The 17,428-nt window shown below is 45.0% G+C and overlaps 1 protein-coding gene, 1 long non-coding RNA gene and 1 pseudogene across 3 annotated transcripts in view; 2 read left to right on the plus strand and 1 right to left on the minus strand.

The window, feature by feature from the left end:
* The window catches only part of STING1 (stimulator of interferon response cGAMP interactor 1), a 157,874-nt gene that overhangs the window by 35,294 nt on the left and 105,152 nt on the right, over positions 1-17,428 (plus strand). The window lies entirely within an intron of this gene.
* The window catches only part of LOC309347970, a 30,921-nt gene that overhangs the window by 5,644 nt on the left and 7,849 nt on the right, over positions 1-17,428 (minus strand). Inside the window, exon 2 of the long non-coding RNA XR_014159092.1 lies at positions 16,993-17,147. This is a non-coding gene — a long non-coding RNA (uncharacterized lncRNA). The remainder of the gene's footprint in view (positions 1-16,992; positions 17,148-17,428) is intronic.
* On the plus strand, positions 7,875-8,374 carry LOC309347931 (small ribosomal subunit protein uS12 pseudogene; annotated as a pseudogene). Its single transcript has one exon. The product of its transcript is annotated as a small ribosomal subunit protein uS12 pseudogene (transcript).

The raw sequence follows: 17,428 nt of genomic DNA on the forward strand, positions 1-17,428 counted from the left end.
TCCCTCTGCCAGGCTTAGACGGAGCAGCAGCAGCCAGGCTGCTGAACATGGTTCGATCAGTTTACACCAGCTTAATTTACACCAACTTGATTTATGTCAGCTTGTGCATAGGATTGCTCCCTGTGGAAGCTGAATCTTGAAGCCTACCTACCCATACAGAACAGCTTTAAGAACAGCTTAGTTTATGAACAACTTGGATTAAGAACGCTGCAAACCCGGAAGTAGGTGTTTTGATTTGTGAACTTTGCCTTGGAAGCAGAACATGTTCCACTTCCTATTGAGTGTGTTCCATTTGTAAAATGAGTCACTCACTGCTATGGGAAAGCATGCCTTGATTTAAGAACGCTTTGGTTTAAGAACGGACTTCCAGAACGGATTAAGTTCATAAACCAAGGTACTGCTGTATTTGGCATTTAGCAAAAGACCAGGAGTTGTTTCTCCTGGGGAAAAGCAAGTTCCTCTAAGAAAATGCATTGTTCCTCCAACAAAATACTTCCAAATGCATATTTGCCTCTCCAAATGTATTTTGAATTTGGGAGGGGAGAAAGGCCATTTACCTTTCAGTGTGGAAAGGCATCAAGGAGGGACAGGATTAAGCAACCACCTCTTTCTACTGCGTCAGACCAACACAGCTACCTACTGCTACCTGAATCTAGAACAATGGAAGGCACCACATTGAGCCGCAGGAAATGGAAGTCCATCAGCCTCACAAAGAAACTTGCAATACCAAGAACAAACTTACTTGGTCTCTAAGGTGCTACTGGACAATTTTTTAAAAAAAAAATTAATACATTTCTACTGTGTCAGACCAACATGGCTACCTACCTGAATCTGTCCCAGGGGGTTGTTACATAATGTTATATCTCTTCAACCTTTTCATTTTTGATTAAATGATGCTTTCCTACAGCCATTTGCTTTTTTATATTTAGAGTTGTATAAAGTAGGAAAGTATATAGGAAGATGGGTAAGCAGCTGAATGAGGCTAACGTGAAACAAAAACTTGCTTTTATGTAACCTTATGAGCTTTATGAGTTTTCAACTTACTCCAGTGTAATGCAACCTGGTAGCTGGTCCCAACTAAGCCAGCTTCACTTAATTGCGCCAATACTCTTTCACATGGGAAGAATCGCACTGAAAGATTATAAATCTGGACTGACTCATCCCGTTTTTAATATATATTAAAACAATGCCAGCAACATTAAGGACACGGTGCTGAAGTAACATTCTCATATGGTCCAAAGTTCACATCAGAATCTGGTCCAAATTCTAAATATGTATATCCTTCAACATAGTTCCATCCTGCAAGAAATGTGCACAAGACGTTGTTAATTTTTAACCCCAGCTGTCTGTCCCCAACTTAGAGGGGAGAAACTGCTGCAGTGCATTCTGGCTAGACTGATTGGGTACACACAGAGGTCAAATAGCAGCTTCCCCTGAAACCAGCTCTCCTTTCCTGTAAATCATTGAGAGGGTGGAGGAATACAGCTGTGACTCGGCGCTCCAATAAATTCATCCTTCTTGCAGGACTACAACATATTTATATGCTGAGGATACCATGGGCTGAATGTTCAATCATGCACACCTGAGAGGCGACTATGCTCAGTCTCCCTTTTGCACGGCACGGACTGCGCAGGAAATTATTATTATTTTACTTTTATGCTGTCTTTTCATCCAGAAGGACCCCAGAACCCTGATATATTAATGGGAATAAAGCATAATTGAGGCTGTTCCCATTCACTCTTACGTCATGAGCTCCTCCTCCCATTGGGGATGTCCCACCCCCTTCCCACCCCATCTGGCTAGCTCTCCATTGCTTGCAGTTGGCTGGTCAGTTGCTTGATGGCCCTGCCTGCTCTTTTCTGCTCAGCACGACAGGCCTTTGCACTTACCGAGGGCAAAAAGGGAAGAGTCAGGGGCGACGGCTGTGTCTCAGGTGAGATGCTGAGCAATAGCTGCTGAGTGGCCAGTTCCTGGCCAGCCAGGTTCCCCTCATTCCCCCCTCCACAGCCTGCTGACACCTGTCAGAACTAGGAATGCTGTGTAATTTCTTGTCTCACTGACTTCACCTTGAGATATAAGCTCAGGTTCTTCAACATTATATTTACTCCAGGGTCCTGCTAAGAAGATAGAGAGTTAGGATAGTGGGATTGATCCTAGAACTTTATTCATCCTCCCCAGTTGTTTAACTTCATGTCAAGCTCCCAGTAAATAATAGGGTTACTCTTTCCCCTTTGCCTCAACGTAAGGGAAATTGGCTCTCACTCCAATACCAGTGTCAGACTGGTCACTGGTCCCTTATTGTGTTACTAGTTAACCAGTGATTGGCTTATGAAGATTCCCTAAATATTCTAATGAATAATGAAATGAACAAATGGCAACATGAATGAAACGCTCAATGCCCAATGACCAAAATACCAAAACACCAATATGTCTTGTACTTTTTGTAATGAAGTGCTTAATTTTAGAAAGCAACATTGTCAAAGACAGAATTGGCAAGGTTTTCCCACACCTGATCAAAGGAGCCTGCAACCCATCAATTATTTTGCATGGAGAGTGCAACATGGGAGTACAACTTGGAAGGCCATGAGCAGCCTTTGAAGGATCAAATTGCAAATGTAAGTTGTAGTTGGGAAGGTAACGGTGTAAATCAGGTACTCAGCCAAGCACCAAGCCAAAGATTCCAATGACAATGTGAATGACAGCTTGAAATAATTATACTCACACATGTTCAATTGGATAGCAAAAACTGAGATGGAAAGACTTGAGCTAGTAATAATAATAATAATAATAATAATAATAATAATAATAGTAATGCTTTTATTATTTATATGCCTGGGTTGCCCGTTGCTAGATCAGGAACCCACAATATAAGTGACAGGTGCAGTGATCAAATCCTGGATCAAGTGCCAACATAACAAAACTGATGTTGACAAGAATCCAGATTTGAAGAATGGAGGTTGAACTAGATGAACCAAGGCTCCTTCTGAAAATGCTACACCCATGGCTTTTTTGTAACAGCTAGTCAAATTCACTATGTAATGTGAATTTCCCTCCTGAGTTTCCCAACCCACATTCCAAACCACTGCTGAAGTGAGAAAATTCACAGGGCACAATTACATATTGTGATAGCTGCATCAGAAGAGACAGGGCAGTGTGTGTGTGTGTGTGTGTGTGTGTGTGTGTGTGTGTGTGTTACTGTTTATATGGTTGCTTGCCAAAGATGTGGCTTTGAACCACTGAGCACAAACATCAACATTAATTTTGAGAGGAGCATGTTAACCCACTCCCGATGATAGATAATAAACTATAATACGGCAATAAGGGACATACTAGACACCAGATAAGCTGCAAAAAAGGTACATACTGAGAGCTCAGTAAGCAGACAACTGCATTGTTAGGGGTGAGGGTCAGCTTGGCAGAGACAATTTTCTACTTACAACCTCCACTGATTTTGGAATGCCTGATTCTGTCAATGGAACTCAGGCGAGAATGTTGGGGGAGGGGGAGGGGTTAAAGAGGAAGTCAGAAGAGGAAAAACAAGCTTCCTGCCAATTTCCACTATCATCACAATTTGTTATATCCACCTCAAAAATCGTCAAGCAACTCAGATGGATGTCTACTGCTGCAACCCCTGGCTCCCCCCCCCCTTCAGCATATTTTAGAAACCAACTTAGAAAGAAGAAGGGGTATCAGTGAAATGGCACAAGAACATTCAGATGGCTACTTCAGAGCACCAATGAAGTTCACAGCATTAAAAACACACAAATAAGGAACTATCAACCCACTTTATTTAAACAGCCACGTTTCTACATCTTATAATTCAAATTAAAATATGCCATTAAGCATATTCATCATGATCTTGGGTTTCTTCAAATTCCCAAGCAGCGCCAGGCATTCCCCACTAGTTGTGAACAATGTTGCTTCTTATCTGCATATCATCAGCAATAAGCAGTAAGACCTGCAGCAGCAGCTGGTATTTCCAGGAGGCTGGAGAAGAGGCTTACTATCCTTGACCTCTCCAACGTTTGCCTGTTGCTGCTGTCAGCCTCCTCTGGAGGAGAGGTGTAGAAGCCAGCTGTATGTCACCTAGCCCTATCCTCTGAAATATATTTAAGCCAGGCTCCTTGGAGTGCAGCAAGGCCAGTACCAGAAATGTCAATGTGGAAAGGTGGCATATAAGTAAATTCAGTCCATCAGTCAAATCAGTCAACCTAGATTGAGTGTCTTGGTCTCTTGGTTATGCTAACATGAGACACTAGAGTGTGATGAAATGCTGGGAACTGGTTTTCATATATATGTTCATTTAATTTAAGGAATTAATAGTAGAAAAATGGATCTGTCTGTGGGCCAGGAATCCATGTATAAGCGTCCTCCATGTAGAGTCCATCATACTTAGTCAACTTCCTATAACACATACCTGAGAGACACTGAGTTGGTTGAGACCAATAGTAACTATTGGTACAGTAACTATCACACACATCCAAATTACAAGGAGCTGAATCAGCTGTGCTGGGGATCAATGTTATTGGAATGGCTGATAGATCTAATCTTGCCAGCACAGAAAACTGTCTGCCCACCCCCACCCCCATTATCTGAGGACAATCCATCACCTAAGTCAATGCTGCTTCTGCAGCCTGAAGTGGATTGGAATGTTCTAGTGAGTTTTGTGATCTTCAAATATCTCCAGAGTTGCTCTGTTACCACAATTTCTCAGAAGGGAAGTTTGAAACTAAGGAATGAAACAAAGTCGGCAGTACGAAGGACTAATGTCTTAAATACTTAAGCAAAATCACCAAACACCTCTTCCATCACTGCAAAGAAGGGTTCAATAGTAACATGGGCATAATTTAACCATATATGGTTTCCAAAACCAAACTGTAGGGAGATCTCATTGGTATTTCTCAGGAAGAAAGAGCTTAGCTCAGAAAGAGTGGTTGATACCAAGATTTGGCCTCCAGAATCTCTTCCCGCTGTCTCCCCCATATGTGTTAACACATGTCAGTTTTATGAGGGGTGATGAACCTGACAATCCTTGCCACTCTAGGTACTTCTTACAGAATGGAAAATGATATTTGGCCAGGAGAGTTCATATCCATCTAATTTTTAAAAATGATTGCAAGAATCATTTTAAAATTATCGTCGTTATCATCATTACAACATTTCTAAAATCTGAACACTTTGCATCAAATAAAAGGAAGGACAGTTCATCTCTGCTCACTCACAATCTAATTTTAAAAAGAAAGAAAGACAAATCAGAGAAGGGGAAGAGGAGGGCAGTGGAAGAGGAGCTAATCAGGATAGAATGACCCAAGTTTAAACTAGAGCTGGAATTGGCAAATGCCCTCTACTGCAATGTTTTGTAGGCCCAGAAGCACAATGCTACCTTTTTTCACCTTGGCATGCTGAATCTATATTGTAGGTGGAAATCCAATGTCATCATATTAGTGATGACATCAGATTGCTATTTAGACCACAGGGCACCCCTGAGCAAATATAAAGAAGGCTGGTAGAGGTGATTTCATATGGAGAAGGGGGGTGTCCGCCCTCCCCACTCCCCACCCACAACTGGTTTTCTTCTGTTAAAGCTCTGTTTTATTCTGTTAAAGCTCAGCAGGGGAGAAAAGGTGAAGGAGCTAGGATTGGGCTGCAGGAGCAGGAAGATCTCAGCCTCCCTACATGCCCTTCCCTGCTTTACACTGGTTCAGATGGGAGAAGGTTCTCTGCTTTGGAAATGAAAACGACACAAGTATGACATCATAACTGTGTGGAGCCCCCCTTCATTTTTGTGGGTGATCCCTTTGCAGAGGGAGCGGTCACCAAACCTGGCACTACACAATCAGCTTAGCTTAGCTTAGCTTAGTTTTTCCTAATCATTACATAAAGCAGACACTGGACATCTGCTCCATTCCTTGTTTGGGTGCTTGTCAGCTTTTCCCTTCTAATCATGATCTATCAGCCTGAATGTCCTTTTGGCTGAGATCCTATCCTCTGTCAAGGACTGCCTGAGCTAGAGAGCACTGGGCTGGTGGCCTTTATTATTAATAAATAGTAATGTTTTTGTTTTTGTTTTATTATGTATTTTTATGTTCTCAACTGCCTTGCAATCTTCAGATGAAAGGCGGCATGCAAGTCAAACAAACAAAATCTGTGCACAGAGCTAGAGATTAACGGAGCCCAAGGCCTTTCTGGGCTATAAACAGGCAGAGAAGGAGCACTGAACAGGGTCCAAGTTATTCTCCATCCTGTCCCCTATTCCAGGATCAGAGCACATGAGAAGCTGCCTTATATTGGGTCAAGCTTATTTGCCTATCTAGTCCCATACTGTCAACTCAGACTGGCAGTGGTTGTGCAGGATCTCACACTGAGGTCTTTACACCATCTGCTGACTGGAAATGCCAGTTTGAACCCTGGATCATCTGCATATACTGAACCACTGAGCTATGGACCCTTCCTGAACCACAGCTCAGTAATATAATATGACAAGATTCCCTAACAGAGATTTTGAGAAGGTGTCAGATCCCATTCATAAAGAGCTCGGCTTCACTGGGAGTGGCACGCGATCCGCATGGAGGCTCCTCATATACCTACTGTAAAAAGGGGCTGTAACTCTGAGCATGAGCTATTTTCAGAGGCTGACCCATCTTAAACGCAAAGACTTATAAAGCCCAACCTCAAATACATGCCTCAACAATATCAGCACTGTGTCAAATGGAGAGGTCGGTGCCACAAAGTTTTATCCATGTTGGAAGGGTGACATGTGCAGCCTCTACAGAATGAGAGAACATGTTGTAAGGTCAACATTCTGAACGCCATCGTTCACTAGAAAGTATGTTTGTAAGATACACAGTCATGTCTGCCTGCCTAGCAGTGGTGTAGTGGGGGGGGCGTGGCCCCAGGTGCACAATCTGGGGGACGCAAACCAGGTCAGTCCTGAGCCGAGGAAAGAGAGTGGCTGCAATGTGCTCAGCAGTGGCCTCTCTGTCCCCCGGTCAAGCCTGGCTGTGGCGTGCAAGGAAGCTCCTGCTTCCTCACAGTTGGCCGGCAGCTCCAGCAGAGAGAGGAGAGTGGGTGGCAATGGTGCCGCCCACTCTCATGGACTGGGGCGCACAAGTGCACCCTTGCGCCGGTGCCGCAGCAGCCTCCGTCTGTGCCCTGCACGCCCGACCCAGACACTATTTAGATACGCTCCATCACTGCTTCCCTGGCTAAATATCTATTTCACGTGGAAAGCCAAAAGCTACAAAAATCTGAAGGAGATGAAGGCTGCATATTACCTTCACTTGTAGCAAAGAAAGGAGGCAGTTCCAATTCATTTTCTGGCTCCTGCCTTGTCGTTGCAGTGTGGGGACACTGGGATTGTAATGCGCCATAATAATAATAATAATAATAATAGTAATAATAATAATAATAATAATAATAATAATTTAATTATTTATACTCTGCTCCTGTTGCTGGGTTGCTTCCAACACATATAAAAACATAATAAAACATCAAACATTAAAAACCTCCCGATACAGGGCTGCCTTCAGATGTCTTCTAAAAGTTTTGTAGTTCTTTATCTCCTTAACATCTGATGGGAGGGCATTCTACTGCCAAGAAGGCCCTCTGCCTGGTTCCCTGTAATTTCACTTCTCACAGCGAGGGAACTGTGTTATGGGCCACATAAGATTAGGTAGTGGGACAGAAGTGGGTTGGCAACTCCTGGTGTGGAGAGAGTTCTGTCCCTTCCCACTCGAACTTGGGTCACCCGTTGACATTGATTGGCAGCAGATTCTGTACAGACAAAAAAAGGCATAACTAAGTATGGAATTCACTGCCACGGGATGAGATAATGATCAATAGATCAGAAGAGGATTGATTAGACATTATTTCCTCCCCAGGATCCTCGCACAGCACAATGGGCAAGTGTGGCAGGCTTCATACTGCCAGGAAGTTGCACAGTCACCGATGTGATCAGAAGTGGCACAACAAACAATACAAGAAGTCCCACCTGGGCACTGCTTTGAAAGCCAACCTTTTTGGGGGAGCTTCCCATGCTAAATGAATTGTCCTGGGAAAAGTTGGCATGGAGGCTAAGCAGCCAAATTCTGCCATCAGGAAAAATGTCCGAGTTCAGCTGACCAAGAATGGTAAAAAAAAAAACAGCATTTGTTCCTGTTGATGGTTGTTTGAACTTCATTGAGGAGAACATTGAAGTTCTGGTTGCTGGCTTTGATTGGAAAGGTTGGTGACATTCCAGGAGTTTGTTTCAAGGCTGTCAAAGTAGCAAATGTTTCTCTGTCAGCCTTGTACAAAGGCAAAAAGGAGAGACCCTGGTCGTAAAGTTATGTTGTTATTAAGATGATCAAGAAAGTTTTCTTCTAAGAAAAGAAAGAGAGAATTAGACATATCCATAGGGGATGGTTTACCAGCAGCTATAACTCACCATGCCAGATTACCGATACCAGTCACTAGGAGACAAAAAGGAGATGTATATATTGACGTGTTTTAATTTCTTTTACTGTAAATTTTAGTTATCTTTAAATGCTTTTTATTGTCTTTACCTCTTTCTTATTTATAGTGTTCTTATTTCTTATAAACTGCTTAGAGCTTTTACCAAAATAAGTGGTATATAAAATTTGTTGAACAATTAAAAAGAGAGAGCAAGCAATGGCAATTTATTGCCTTCTTCTCTTGATGAAGGACTTACAGAAGCATCTGGTTGGCCCTGTGAAAAACAGGATTCTAGGCTGGACTACACAGACCTTTTCTTCCAAAATCCCTCCACTGTGAGGGAGTTTTGTGCCTCAACTCTTGCTTTGTTATAGTGCCAGTGCTAATTGTGACCATTTTTCGAATTCGGTTCTGTCTACATTGGGCAAGGTACTAACTATATTACTTTGTGGTTATGCTTTTTAAGGTCAAGGTACAAAGACACAGCTGGAACTTTTGTTGGGTCAAATCTCGACAAATCTTGCCATCAGTTCCCCGTTTCCTAAATATGTTAAAAATAAAATCTCTTAGGTGGAAATAATGAAAATATTTGATATTTTTGTTGTTCTTTTCTTTTCTTTTACTTCCACACAATATCCCTTTTGTGTGATAATTGTTAAACCCTGAAAAACCATATTTAAGTCAATTTCCCTATTAAAAATTAATAGAATAGAGGTCAACAGAGAAACAGAAGGACTCACAAACTATTCAAGGTTACTCCATCCAGCTAACATTACTATGGCAATAGGTCATCATTTAAATCAGATGATACCAATTTATACAATTGTAGAACCAGGAGAAGAGCTCAATTGACAGCACATTCTAATAGTTTTCAGGAGTAAAAAATCCTTAATTATATTCGTTTATAGCAACTAAGAGATTCTTTTAAGATGTGTGCTTTAATATAGAGATTAGGAGCCACAAGGAATTGAAAGGAGCAGGAATGGCTTGTCTAGTGAGGCAAGGTATCTGTTCAGATTTCTGACAATTTATCTCAATGGTCTAATGGTGCGTTTATGAAATGTTGGTCTCTTAGAGTTCAAAAAATTACCTCCAAAATTAAGCATTGCAAGTATAAAATAGAAATTTCTATTCTATGAGATCAAGTGCATTTTGGGCATCTAAAAACATTAGAGCTGACTCATTTATTATTTTTATTGCACTTATTGATTATAGCAAGCACCTTGTGGTATTAGCTGACCACCACCACCCCACCCCTGGTCAAGAAAGATAGCCTCATCCTAATGGCTATTTTCCTAGTTTCACTAACTATAGGGAATTGTAGTGAAAGTGTTCTAATCCTGATCGGTACAATACTATAACCGAGTTGGTAAACTGCTAAGTCTCCACTTTCTCTCCCTTCTTTCTCACTTCATTCATATAAATTTTGAAATAACTTTAAGGTTTTTTAAGTGTTTTATCCTGCTCTTTAGCTGAAAAGACTCTCAGATCATTTTACAAAAATCAGTAGTAGACAAGTCCCTGCTCTCAGCAGAGGTGCCAAGTTCCACCCAACATGTGTGTGTGATGTCACATGTGTCGTGGCGTGCATTGTGAGGCCTGGCTCCTCAGGTTTGGGGGTGTTTAGCCCCATTGCAACAGACTGGGGTGGGGGGCTGAAGACACACCAGCCCTATAGAGTTGGTGCCTATGGCTCTCAGGCTTATAACGCAAAAGAGATGACACACAAGGAAAAGGGGAATGGAGAGAAAGGAACGAGGAACGCAAGCTCTGCTGGCACCATTTTTAAAGTTGCATTTCTTAGAATGATCCACAAAGATTGAAATTGTTCAGCTATTCTGTTTAAAAGGTTGTTTTGTGCCATGTTTCCATGCCTTTACCAGCACCGCCTCAAGCTTGGAGGAGACATCACTCAGGGAGTCAGTGCTGTCCACTCCAGGACCTTCTGTCCTGTCCTGGTTTCAGCTTGAAGAGCCCACAGAGCAAAGACAGTTGTTCACAGTAGCAGCACTGACGGGTTGCAGTCTGGAATCATTTGAGGCTTAACTGAATGATCAGTCTAACCCCAGAATGCTTAGAATTAGACAGCAACCACACACTTGAGAGACCTCACAAAGAAAGAATATTTGTGACTGCCCGACTCTTGTTACAGGGTTGCAGGTCCACAGAGAACTTTTTCAGAGCAGTTCCACAGCCACCTCCTTTCAGGAACTGTTTCATCTTGTAGATATATTCACTGTCTCTGGACCTAGATGGTCAATCACTCCTGCTTAATGTTGTGAGCCACAAGGGTCAAAGGTCAAGCATATGGGTGATGGGGTACACCTCACATTATACTTTGCCCACAACCATCTGAAAATATTCTCAAAGGGTTCTCACAAAGCCCCCTGATTAGCTTCTATCAAGTTCGCCATCTCTGCTTAACACCATCAACCTAAACCTCCAAAGGAAGTGATCTGAGCAAGACAAGGGAGTCAAGGAAACATCCCCTACAACCAGACCTCTGAATCAGCTCACCATGACCATCTTGGGACCTTATGCTCTGCGTATAAGCTTCAAGAGGCACTAGGCAGCGCCACTGATGGAACACTGGGCTACATGAACCTATAGCAAGGCAAGACACAGCAATCTCTCATCATTAAATTTATTAGTTAAGAAAAACTTATCTTGTCCTTCCACAGTAGTTACTATGCTCAAGCTGACTGACCACAATTTCAAAACAATTTCTCTGCCCATTTGCACTCTGTGTAGTTGATTTTTAATGGTTTTTAATTTCTGGATTGTATTTGTATGTGTGTATGTTTAAGTAAGTTTGTGGATGGCCCAAGGGCTTAGTAAATGGTTGATGGGTAGTACAATAATGTAAGAAATAAATAAAAACTACAAATAACTAATAAAAATTAACAATGCAATGAAAGTGAGCCAGATACAGCTGGTAAGCAATTGAAAAGCTATAGGTCAGTGAATTAAAACACTTCAGTCCAAGAGATCCGATTCCTGGCAGAATAAAAATGTCTTTATCAAACAGCAGATGGCAGAGAGAGAGATGTGGCCAAATGAGCTTTCCAAAGGAAGGGGTTCTAGAGTTCATCCTGTAGTCATAGTCACCTTATCTACCACTTTCTGTAAGTATTGCATTCAAAGTGGTTCACAGCCAGCCTAGCCAGGCTTCCTGCTGAGATGCAGAGTGGAGACCCGCCCCCCCCAGCAGATTATTTATGTCTTATTATTATTTATTAAATTTAGATACCACCCAAAGACCACAGAGCAGTTTACAACATAAAAATACGAAATAACACACACATAGATACGTTAACACAATGACGCGTAAGTCCTAATGGCATAATGAAAGGGGTGCATAATTACAAAAACATTTATATATTTTAACAGCTTTGAAAAATAGCACAGCATAAAGATGACTTGTTTTCAAGTTTTTCAAATATTTTCTAATTTGGAATAAAATCTTGTAAAAAACCACACACATCTTCACAGTTAATCGCATGAGCTGTGAACCAGGGAGTTCTCAGTTTAGCCATGAACTCACCAGCTGTATTCCCATTTCATGGTAAGTCACAGCTAATGGTTTACCATGAATGCTCAGACTGCTTCTGCTATGGGGCGGGCTCCTCACTAGCAAGGGGGGAGGCAATAAACAGCAAATGTTGGCTTAGTGTTGCATCTGAATTGAGGGTCATGGTTTGTTTTGCTAAAACAAATCATAGGATCTGAAGCCAAGGTTTGTTCTTGGCTTACCAACTATCAGTTTTACTTGTTGTTTCTAATTTTGGAGCCAATGCAAGGTTCTTGTAAAGGCTATTCCAAGTATATGAATACCATGAACAATTAGGGAAAATGCTGTAAAACTCAACACCCACTCCTCCCAAAATGTCTTCTCATTTGTCTTCTTGCCTTTTCCCTCTCATAATACCGGAATCCCCATTATAGCTCTAACAATCACGCTCTCTCTCAGCTCAACCCATAAAAGCATGAAAAGCAACCTTGACTGGATCCTCTTGGCTTGTGCTGTGATTCCCCCCTATTTTCCTGCTAAAATGTTGAGCTCCTTGCTCAGAGAGGTGTAACATGAACCTCCCAGGAGGCCAGACACTTTGCAGTCCAATTAGGTTAGCCTGTTCCTCTTTCAAGCCTGCTGCTCTTTGTTTGAAGACCACTTGGCTGTTCACTTGCAATGTGCCATCAGCAGTGCCATCCGTTTCTATGAATACCGAGAGCTGCTTTGCACTGAGTCAGACAGTTGATCCACACAGCCCACTATTTGTCTATTCTGACATTCAGCGGCAGGCCTCTACCTGAGAGTTTTTAAAGGGGTGATGCTCTGGCTTGAATCTGGCCAGCATCTTTCCTGCTGCTTCCTAAGTGGAACAAATTCCTTCAGCCTGGAGCTCAATTGTCACCTGTATGTTGTTGCAATTTCAAATAGCCGCACCCAAAAAAGACTTCAACTAATTAGATGGTGAGGCTTCTGATATGTTAAACATTAGTTTGCTCAAATAAGAGTGATCTATTGACTTGTGCTATGCTTTGAAAAATGTACCAATAACCTTGAAGAGCTGCTGCAAGTTGGTGGACTGCAGGTGGTTCTGGCCAGGATGGGCCTGTGCCCTGACTGCCCACAGTGTCTTCACACGTTCATCCAAAAATGGTCACAGTGGTTTTACATATCAGGAGAGCCAGTTGATCACTCTTCAGACAAAGGGCAGCTGGCTTGAAAGGGGAGTGAGCTAACATAATTGGATTGCAAACTGTCTGGCCTTGTGGGGAGGGATCAGGTGAGATACTACAGTCAGGGTAGCCCCTGGAGGGCTAGGGTGATGCTTTGCACAGAGTCAACAGGTCATTGTGTGACACAAACCAATTATAGATAGCCGATATATTTATCAGAGTCCACAGCTCTGAGAAAGGGAGATACCAGTTTGCCTCTGGAATCACGCCAATAAATTCTGTGGGAATTCAGGTTGCACTTGTTTCTGTGTGCCTGACATGCCATGAAAATCTTGTGGTCAAGTAGTAGGCCGCTGGAACAATGGCCTTTTATAGTCTTCCCACAGAAGGGCCGCAGTTCTGTGGTAGATCCCAGGTTTACTCCTCGGCAACTCCAGGTAGGGAATGTCCTCTGTCTGAAACCCTGGAGAGACGGAGCCAGCCAGCATAGCAAACACAGAGGCAGATGCTCAGTATATGGCAGCGTCTTCTGTTCCTACAAAGACCCATGTAGAGAAGGCAGCTCCCATACATTCAGCGAACGGGAGTAGCTGCTGCCTTCAAAACAATCCCTGTCAAGGCCTCCATACAAACTGAACTTGGCTGCACAGCCTTGTGCTGTCTCAAGGCGCTTGCATGGAGGCCCTCTCGCATGGTCAATGGCATGAATTTGTTCAGGGACATCTAGCATCTTGTCAAGAGAGGTCACTTTCAGAAATATCACCTACGCTCACATTCTGCAAAAACCACCTCTAACTCTGGGAAGCATGCAAATAACAATGAGAGGTTTTTCTGGCTTCCTCTGCTACAGAACAGAGTGTTTCCTCTGTTCCACAATCACCTCTGACTGAGCAGGTTTGGGGGAATTTTGAAGTAACCCCCCCCCCCTTGTTTCTCAGAGGAAAGAGTGGGGTGGGTGTACACACTGACCCCTGCAGGTCAGCTCTAGCCTTTATTTACTACTTATTTTGCATTTAACAAAATCTGCACTCCTTTTATTGGAAATAAAAAATATTGTCAGTGTCCAGCCTAATGCAGCAGCGTGCTGTGTGCAATTTTCTCCTCGTGCCCCCCCCCCCGAAGAGGAGCCGCCCCAGGGCAACTCCTCGCCGACTTCTGCGGCTTCTTTCTCGCGACCCCCCCCCCGCGAATCCGGATCCCCGGCTCAGGAGAGTTCGGTCCGGCTCTTGGCTGCAGCCTAGCACCTGGCAGCCTGCCAGCTGAAGTGTGTGGAAACGACACCGCCAGGGCGGCAGAGATTTTCCTTAATTTCTCTCTTTCCCGAATGCAGACAGGCTGACATTGGCTGGAAAGTGGAGCAGCTCGTCAGGGACAATCAATGAGAATCGATCGAGCTGCTCAGACGAGGCTCAGGGCTGGGGAAATAACGCAGCAACACCAGCAAGCAGTCACACACACGCACAGGGAGAGATTTTAATCTAATCTCCTCCTGTTTCAGTCTTTCCCCCGCATCCCTTCCTCTCCTCGCGCTCGGCTTCTTGGAAATAATACTTCAGCCTCCCCCGGACGCGGCGGGAAGCCGCGAAAAGTTCGAGGGGGCGAGGAGGGGGCGCAAAGACGGCCCTCCCCTTCCTTGTTCCGGGCTGCTCTCACAATGGAGAGCTTAAAACACGCGTAAACCCGAGTGGACTTGGCAGCTGTGGCGCACTCACACGTGCACGCTGCCCGCCCCTTCGCTTCCGACGGGCGGGTGCGGAGGGGGCTGGGTTGTACTTTTGGTTCACGTTCTCAAAAGCATGTGCACCGAGAGGCGGCGCGTCCGAGGCCACCACCCGACCCCCAAAGAGCGGCGTGGGCGCAGCCGGAGGCGCTCTCGGCAGCCGTCGAGGGGCGCCGCCTTCGCGGTCCAGCGCCCCAGGGCGTGCGAAGGAGCTGCTCTCGCTCGCCAGGAAGGTCGGGGAGGGCCGGGCTGGAGAGCTGCTCCCAAGGCAGGCGGGCGGGCGGGCGGAACTCCACCCGACGGGGAAGGAGGTCACCGGGATGGAAAGCAGGAAGGCGGCTGGGAGGCTCGGACTGACGGGCTACTGAAACTGGAGCGGGTGGGGGGACAAGCAGCCCGGGATGCGTTTCCTCAGGAACGAGTGGCGACGCTTCCGGAGGCGATATCGGCCTCCGGCTGCGCTTGGGGCGGCAGCTGCGCTCTCGACGGCTCTGCTCGGCTCTCCTCGCGCCGAAGGAGGCGATGCGCCCAGCAGGGCGTCGGCGCACCGGGCGAGCAGAAGCTGCCGCTAGCTGAAACGCAGAGAGAGAGGGGGGCTTACTTTCGAGTAACGGTGGTATTGGAGGATAGCCGGGCGGGGGCGGCTTCCTTGAGAGTAAACACCGTTAGGAAGTTCGAGCTACACACTTTGGCTGCAGCTCGTGCTGCGATCCTGAGCATGCGAACTCGGGAAGAGGCCCCCTTGAATGCGGACGGCTTTGCTTCCGAGGAAATGCCTTGCTCAGCCCTTGGCGCTTTTCTCTCTTTTGCGCCCGTCGGCTGGCCTGCCCTTGGCAAGAGACGCGATCCTCTCGGGTCGCTTTGGGGGCCCCTAACCCCCCGGAGCCATTCGCGGCGGCGGCGGCGCAGGGGCTGGCGAGGCGCAGGGACGCGCTGTCGGGGCGGCTTCTGGGCCGTTGATTGACAGTGCCGCGCTTGTTGTTGTGGCAGGAGCGGGCAGGCGCCGCTCGCTTTATTAGTGGGGCTCTGCCATAATCCTTGCCTGATTGCTCCTTAATTCTGCGCCTGCTTCGCAGGATGCTTCGCCGCCAGGGCCGGTCAGCTGAGCCGCCTCGCTCACCCTTTGCCAAAGAGGAGGAAGGCAGATAAAAGGCGTCTCGCGCAGCGGCGGCGGGGACCGCAAAGGAAAAGGCCTCCCCCGAAGAGGCCCCCGTGGAGGTGGCGCGGAGGGGGCGGCTGCTGCTGCTGCAAACGACGCCAAAAACATTTTCCTCTAAATGCCACGGAAACCACCTCGGCATTCCACACCCAAGGACCGATTATCATGCATTTTAAGTGTAAAAAAAAAAAGAGAGAGAGAAGAGGGAGTGAAAATACAAGCCAGGGAGCTTCTTTGCTTTTAATCCCTTTCTTTTTTCTCCACCCCGCCCCCCAGCACATTTCCGCCTCTGGCTTCCACTGGGCGCAAACAGGTACCCAAGCGGCCGCTGCTGCTTGTCTCCTCGAAAGGGCAAGTGTCAAATCACCTTACATTAAAAAAGGAAAGAAACTGCCTCCGAAGGCTTTGATTTAGAGCGAGTGCTAAACCTCTTTCCGTCTCCATTCAGAGCCACCCCACCTCCCCTTTTCCCTTTGCGGTGATCTAAGTGCACATTTGCCATTCCCACAAGGAAAAACGCAGCTGTGGGATTTTAAGGCGGCGGGGGGGGGGGGGGAGACACCCAACCCCAGCCAGTATGGAAAAGGCGAAGCGCCCTTCACTCTTTGCTGGGGGCACAAGACCAAAAAAGAATAGAAAAGAAAACAGGACCCCACACCACATCCCACCAGTTACTTGGATTTAAGTATTTATGCACAACTTCTGGGAGAACTTCCCAACCTCAACATAGCCCCCATTATTTTATTATTTTTATTTATTATTTATTAAATTTGTATACCACGCTATACCCGTAGATTTCAGGGCAGTTCACAACAAAAATTACAATATGAAAAAAACAAAACACATAATAAAAACAAAGACAACCCAATAATCGCCCCCCCCTCCACAACACATTTTAAAAGGGCATCGGATGTCAGTCAATCAAAGGCCTGGTTAAAGAGGAACGTTTATTATTATGTACTTGGTGTAGTTTTCCAGGAAACCAGCAAGTACTTACAATCCTTTTGTTGCATGGAAATCACCATTTCCTGGCACTTTAAACTGCAAGCTGTGGTTGCTGGAGAAGCAGTCTGCCTTCTGCTCCTGAGGTCCTGGGCCTTTGACTCTTGGGATGAATGCCACCCCCATGTCGGCTCACTTTTGTTTCTGATTCTGAAAGACATGTTTCGCTTAACGCTATTTTAAGTTTCTTAAAGTGGCAAACCTCTATGAGAAGGTTACAGATAGGTAGCCGTGTTGGTCTGCCATGGTCAAAACAAAATAAAAAAATTCCTTCCAGTAGCACCTTAAAGACCAACTGAGTTAGTTCTAACTCAGTTGGTCTTTAAGGTGCTACTGGAAGGAATTTTTTTATTTTGTTTTTCTCTATGAGAAGGGTTATTTATACTATTTCTAGCTCACCTTTCTGCAGAAAAAGTCCAGGGAGAATAAAA

Source organism: Podarcis erhardii (assembly GCF_964252035.2).
Source record: "Podarcis erhardii genome assembly, chromosome: 8".
Taxonomy (NCBI): domain Eukaryota; kingdom Metazoa; phylum Chordata; class Lepidosauria; order Squamata; family Lacertidae; genus Podarcis; species Podarcis erhardii.